The sequence below is a fragment of the Manis pentadactyla genome, chromosome 10 (assembly GCF_030020395.1).
Source record: "Manis pentadactyla isolate mManPen7 chromosome 10, mManPen7.hap1, whole genome shotgun sequence".
NCBI lineage: Eukaryota > Metazoa > Chordata > Mammalia > Pholidota > Manidae > Manis > Manis pentadactyla.
In genome coordinates, this window is record NC_080028.1 from 46,560,077 (window position 1) to 46,567,504 (window position 7,428).

A 7,428-nucleotide genomic window follows, 5' to 3' on the forward strand; every position below is an offset into this window, starting at 1 on the left:
ACAAACTTAAAGCCTGCAATGGCAATAAATTCATACCTTTCAATAATCACCCTAAATTTAAATGGACTGAATGCACCAATCAAAAGACACAGAGTAATAGAATGGATAAAAAAGCAAGATCCATCCATACGCTGCTTACAAGAGACTCATCTCAAACCCAAAGATGCGCACAGACTTAAAGTCAAGGGATGGAAAAAGATATTTCAAGCGAACAACAGAGAGAAGAAAGCAGGTGTTGCAATTCTGGTATCAGACAAAACAGACTTCAAAATAAAGAAAGTAACAAAAGACAAAGAAGGACATTACATAATGATAAAGGGCTCAGTCCATCAAGAGGATATAACCATTATAAATATATATGCACCCAATACAGGAGCACCAACATACCTGAAACAAATATTAACAGAACTAAAGGAGGAAATAGAATGCAATGCATTCATTCTAGGAGACTTCAACACACCACTCACTCCAAAGGACAGATCCACCAGACAGAAAATAAGTAAGGACACAGAGGCACTGAACAACACACTAGAACAGATGGACCTAATAGACATCTACAGAACTCTACATCCAAAAGCAACAGGATACACGTTCTTCTCAAGTGCACATGGAACATTCTCCAGAATAGACCACATACTAGGACACAAAAAGAGCCTCAGTAAATTCCAAAAGATTGAAACCCTACCAACCAACTTTTCAGACCACAAAGGCATTAAACTAGAAATAAACTGTTCAAAGAAAGCAAAAAGGCTCACAAACACATGGAGGCTAAACAACACGCTCCTAAATAATCAATGGATCAATGACCAAATCAAAATGGAGATCCAGCAGTATATGGAAACAAATGACAACAACAACACTAAGCCCCAACTTCTGTGGGACACAGCAAAAGCAGTCTTAAGAGGAAAGTATATAGCAACCCAAGCATATTTAAAAAAGGAAGAACAAGCCCAAATGAATGATCTAATGTCACAATTATCGAAATTGGAAAAAGAAGAACAAATGAGGCCTAAGGTCAGCAGAAGGAGGGACATAATAAAGATCAGAGAAGAAATAAATAAAATTGAGAAGAATAAAACAATAGCAAAAATCAATGAAACCAAGAGCTGTTTCTTCGAGAAAATAAACAAAATAGATAAGCCTCTAGCCAGACTTATTAAGAGGAAAAGAGAGTCAACACAAATCAACAGTATCAGAAATGAGAAAGGAAAAATCACGACGGACCCCGCAGAAATACAAAGAATTATTAGAGAATACTATGAAAACCTATATGCTAACAAGCTGGGAAACCTAGGAGAAATGGACAACTTCCTAGAAAAATACAACCTTCCAAGACTGACCCAAAAAGAAACAGAAAATCTAAACAGACCAATTACCAGCAACGAAATTGAAGCGGTAATCAAAAAACTACCAAAGAACAAAACCCCCTGGCCAGATGGATTTACCTCAGAATTTTATCAGACATACAGAGAAGACATAATACCCATTCTCCTTAAAGTTTTCCAAGAAATAGAAGAGGAGGGGATACTCCCAAACTCATTCTATGAAGCTAACATCACCCTAATACCAAAACCAGGCAAAGACACCACCAAAAAAGAAAACTACAGACCAATATCCCTGATGAACGTAGACGCAAAAATACTCAACAAAATTTTAGCAAACCGAATTCAAAAATACATCAAAACCATCGTACACCATGACCAAGTGGGATTCATCCCAGGGACGCAAGGATGGCACAACATTCGAAAGTCCATCAATATCATCCACCACATCAACAAAAAGAGAGACAAAAACCACATGATCATCTCCATAGATGCTGAAAAAGCATTTGACAAAGTTCAACATCCATTCATGATAAAAACTCTCAGCAAAATGGGAATAGAGGGCAAGTACCTCAACATAATAAAGGCCATCTATGATAAACCCACAGCCAACATTATATTGAATAGCGAGAAGCTGAAAGCATTTCCTCTGAGATCGGGAACTAGACAGGGATGCCCACTCTCCACCCTGTTATTTAACATAGTACTGGAGGTCCTAGCCACGGCAATCAGACAAAACAAAAAAATACAAGGAATCCAGATTGGCAAAGAAGAAGTCAAACTGTCACTATTTGCAGATGACATGATACTGTACATAAAAAACCCTAAAGACTCCACCCCAGAACTACTAGAACTGATATCGGAATACAGCAAAGTTGCAGGATACAAAATCAACACACAGAAATCTGTGGCTTTCCTATATACCAACAATGAACCAACAGAAAGAGAAATCAGGAAAACAACTCCATTTACAATTGCAACAAAAAAAATAAAATACCTAGGAATAAACCTAACCAAAGAAGTGAAAGACTTATATTCTGAAAACTACAAGTCACTCTTAAAAGAAATTAAAGGGGACACTAACAGATGGAAACGCATCCCATGCTCATGGCTAGGAAGAATTAATATCGTCAAAATGGCCATCCTGCCCAAAGCAATATACAGATTTGATGCAATCCCTATGAAACTACCAGCAACATTCTTCAATGAACTGGAACAAATAATTCAAAAATTCATATGGAATCACCAAAGACCCCGAATAGCTAAAGCAATCCTGAGAAAGAAGAATAAAGTAGGGGGGATCTCACTCCCCAACTTCAAGCTCTATTATAAAGCCATAGTTATCAAGACAATTTGGTACTGACACAAGAACAGAGCCACAGACCAATGGAACAGACTAGACAATCCAGACATTAACCCAGACATATATGGCCAATTAATATTTGATAAAGGAGCCATGGACATACAATGGCGAAATGACAGTCTCTTCAACAGATGGTGCTGACATAACTGGACAGCTACATGTAGGAGAATGAAACTGGACCATTGTCTAACCCCATATACAAAAGTAAACTCAAAATGGATCAAAGACCTGAATGTAAGTCACGAAACCATTAAACTCTTGGAAGAAAACATAGGCACGAACCTCTTAGACATAAACATGAGTGACCTCTTCTTCAACATATCTCCCCGGGCAAGGAAAACAACAGCAAAAATGAACAAGTGGGACTATATTAAGCTGAAAAGCTTCTGTACAGCAAAAGACACCATCAATAGAACAAAAAGGAACCCTACAGTATGGGAGAATATATTTGAAAATGACACATCCGATAAAGGCTTGACGTCCAGAATATATAAAGAGCTCACACGCCTCAACAAACAAAAAACAAATAACCCAATTAAAAAATGGGCAAAGGAACTGAACAGACGGTTCTCCAAAAAAGAAATACAGATGGCCAACAGACACATGAAAAGATGCTCCACATCGCTAATTATCAGAGAAATGCAAATTAAAACTACAATGAGGTATCACCTCACACCAGTAAGGATGGCTGCCATCCAAAAGACAAACAACAACAAATGTTGGCGAGGCTGTGGAGAAAGGGGAACCCACCTACACTGCTGGTGGGAATGTAAACTTGTTCAACCATTGTGGAAAGCAGTATGGAGGTACATCAAAATGCTCAAAACAGACCTACCATTTGACCCAGGAATTGCACTCCTAGGAATTTACCCTAAGAATGCAGCAATCAAGTATGAGAAAGACCAGTGTACCCCTATGTTTATCACAGCACTATTTACAGTAGCCAAGAATTGGAAGCAACCTAAATGTCCATCGATAGATGAATGGATAAAGAAGATGTGGTACATATACACAATGGAATACTACTCAGCCATAAGAAAAGGGCAAATCCAACCATTTGCAGCAACATGGATGGAGCTGGAGGGTATTTTGCTCAGTGAAACAAGCCAAGCAGAGAAAGAGAAATACCAAATGATTTCACTCATCTGTGGAATATAAGAACAAAGGAAAAACTGAAGAAACAAAACAGCAACAGAATCACAGAACTCAAGAATGGACTAACAGGTACCAAAGGGAAAGGGACTGGGGAGGATGGGTGGGTAGGGAGGGATAAGGGGGGGGAGAAAAAGAGGGGTATTAAGATTAGCATCCATAGCGGGGTGGGAGAAAGGGGAGGGCTGTACAACACAGAGAAGACAAGTAGTGATTCTACAACAGTTTGCTACGCTGATGGACAGTGACTGTAAAGGAGTATATAGGGGGGACCTGGTATAGGGGAGAGCCTAGTAAACAAAGTATTCGTCATGTAAGTGTAGATTAATGATTTAAAAAAAAAAAAGCAGTTCCTATGTGGTGACCTCTAATGAGTTCTACACAATGACATAAAGGGCATATACAAGTGTAGGCAAAGGGTCTGTTTGTGTTTATACAGAGGATCAAAGCCTAATTTGGCTACCCCAAAAATGAACTAAGATACGATATGAAAAAGAACTTCCAACATCAGCACTCTCGGGAAGACTCATGACAGAAGATGATGAGCAAAAAAAAAAAAAAAACTCCAACAAAGATCCACGCACTGTCACAGGTGTAGATGCACTCATCCCACCAGTTCCTGGACTTGCCATGGGAATGATGAAGGAGATATCTAAGCTGGCCTGTGCATACAGTAAAACAACAAATTTGACTGGATCTATACTGTTGGAACTCAACCAAGAATTAGGAGAAGTGCAAATTGTAGCACTCCAAAATCTTACAACCACAGACTATTCATCGTTAAAAGAACATATGGGATATGAACAGTCCCCAGGAATGGGTTGTTCTAGTCTATCTGAATTCTCTCAGACTGTTTAAGTTCAGTCGGACAATATCCACCATATCATAGATAAATTTTCACAAATGCCTAAGGTGCCTAACTGGTTTTCTTGGTTTCACTGGAGATGGCTGGTAATTACAGGTATGCTTTGGTTAGGTAACTATATTCCTATTATGTTAATGTGTGTGCACAATTTAATTAGTCGTTTAAAACCTATCCATGCTGAAGTTACTCTACAAGAAGATATGTCAAAGAAATAATCAATCTTCCCAGGTTTTCTTCTGCCTGCTACTTCTATAGCTTTTCTTCTTCCTACCTAATCACAACCTTTAAATAGAACTCGTGCCACATGTCGAATTTACCGAGTATCATAATTCTTCCAAGTGGTAAAGACACCTCAAGACAAATGCTGGGCATAGAAGCCACAGGGCATAAATATATGCAAAGAAGTAAAAAGCTAACCTTTTCAAACAATAAGGCTTCTCTCTCACTTACCCACTTAACATTTCCCTGTATGGCCCCGGAAGATGACTGGTTAGCCAGAGACGGGTAAGATTCCTCAAGGGAGGAACAACCTAAGACAGTCACAGTCGCAGGGGGCCATGTGGTGAGAAAATGGGGAGCAGCAGAGGTGAGGCTTAGAACCTCCCCCCTCAAGTTCTGAGAGAAATTTTCTGCATACATGGATGTTTATTGCCCTCGTCTAGCTCGGATTAACACATAGTCTACAGGCACACACCTGATCATCTACATTAGCTCTCTTACAACACTAAACTCTGTTTTCTACCTTTATCTCGTATCTACCTACTTCAGCATTTTATTAAAAATAATAATAATAGAGAAATGTGGTATCCACATATAAATCAAGTTTAAAAATCAAATGAATATTCATATTTGAACTGACTGTGTATAGTTCATAATGCATGAACAAAACCGAAAGCTTCTGTGATGACTGCCCTTGTACTGTTCACCATGTAACTTATTCAATATGTAAGAATTTGTGCTCCATGTAAGAATTTGTTCGTTATGCATCAGAAGATTGGAGACTGACGAAAATTGGGCTTGGGGTGGATTAATGATTGTGCATTGAGTATTGACCCCCCTATACAGAGATTTGTTGTGGTTAACAACCATTTGATCAATAAATATGAGAGATGCCCTCACAAAATATATATATACATATATATATATATATAAACACACTTCCAATTGTAAAATAAATAAGTAACCGGGATGTAATGTATAGCATAAGGAATATAGTCAAAATATTGTAACAACCTGGTATGGTGATAGCTGGTACCTAGAATTATCATGTATATAAATGTTGAATCACTGTGTTGTACACCTGAAACTAATGCAATGCAATACTGTTGTCAACTACCCTTCAATAATAAAAAAAAAAAAAAAAGAAAAAATAAACACTATGGTACTGGCATAAAGATAGATGTATATATACTGATGGTGCTCATAATAAATTCATGAATATACAGTCAACTGATCCTTGACAAGGGTACCAATAACACACAATAACAAGGAGGCCAAAACATCAACAAATGGTGTGGGAAGACTGGATATACACATGCAAAAGAATGATATTGTACTCTTACTGCACACACAAAAATCAATTCAAAATGGATTAAAGATTTAAATATAAGACATAAAGCTTTAAAACTCCTAAGAAGAAAAGATAAGGGCAAAGCATCCTGACATTGGACTTTGCAATGATTTAATTGACATGACACACAAACACATAAGCAAAAAACCAAAAATAGAAAAGTAGAAATACATCACACTAAAAAGCTTCACAGCAAAGGAAACAATCAACAATCAACAGAGTGAAAAGAAAATCAATAGAGGGAAGAAAATATTTACAAACTGTATTTGGTAAGGGTTAATGTTCAAAATATATAAGAACTCCTACAAGTCAATGGCAAACAAACAGAAACCCTGGTAACCTAATTAAATGGACTAAAGATTTGAGTGGACATTTTTTTCAAAGACATTCAAATATAAGGAAACAAATGTACAATAGGTATATGATAGATGCTCAATGTCACTAATCATCAGGGAAATTAAAATCAAAGCCACAGTGATATGTCACCTCACATCTGTTAGGATGGCTATTATCAAGAAAACAAAAGACACTAAGTGCTGGCAAGGATGTGGAGATATTAGAATCCTTGTACAGTGTTGGTAGGAATGCAAAACTGTGTGTGTAGTCTCTGTGGAAAATAATATGAAGGTTCTTAGAAAAGTAAAAATAGCACTAACACATTATCTGTCAATCCTACTTCCAACTATGTATTTAAAATGATTGAAAGCAGGATCTCAGAGATGCATTAATACTCCCGTATTCCCTGAAGCAGTATTCACAAGTCTCAAGATACGGAAGAACCTAAATGTCCATGGAAGGATGAATGGATACAGAAAATGTGGTAAATTTATACAAAAGGATACTATTCGGCCTTAAAAAAGAAGGAAATCCTGTCATACGTAACAACATGAATAAACCTTTACACTAAATAAATTGGCATTCACAAAAGGATAAAAACTGTATGAATTTATTTATATGAAATATCTAAAACATTCAAACACATAGAATCAGATAGTGGAATGGCAGTTGCCAGGGGCTGGGGGAGGAAAAGATTGGGGAGTTCTAAACTAATGATTTTTCCCTAGAGAAACCATAGGATGGTGATAAGAATTCATTTTAAACACAAATCAAAATCATAACATTTATATTTCATGTATAAAGTAAAATTTGATATCAA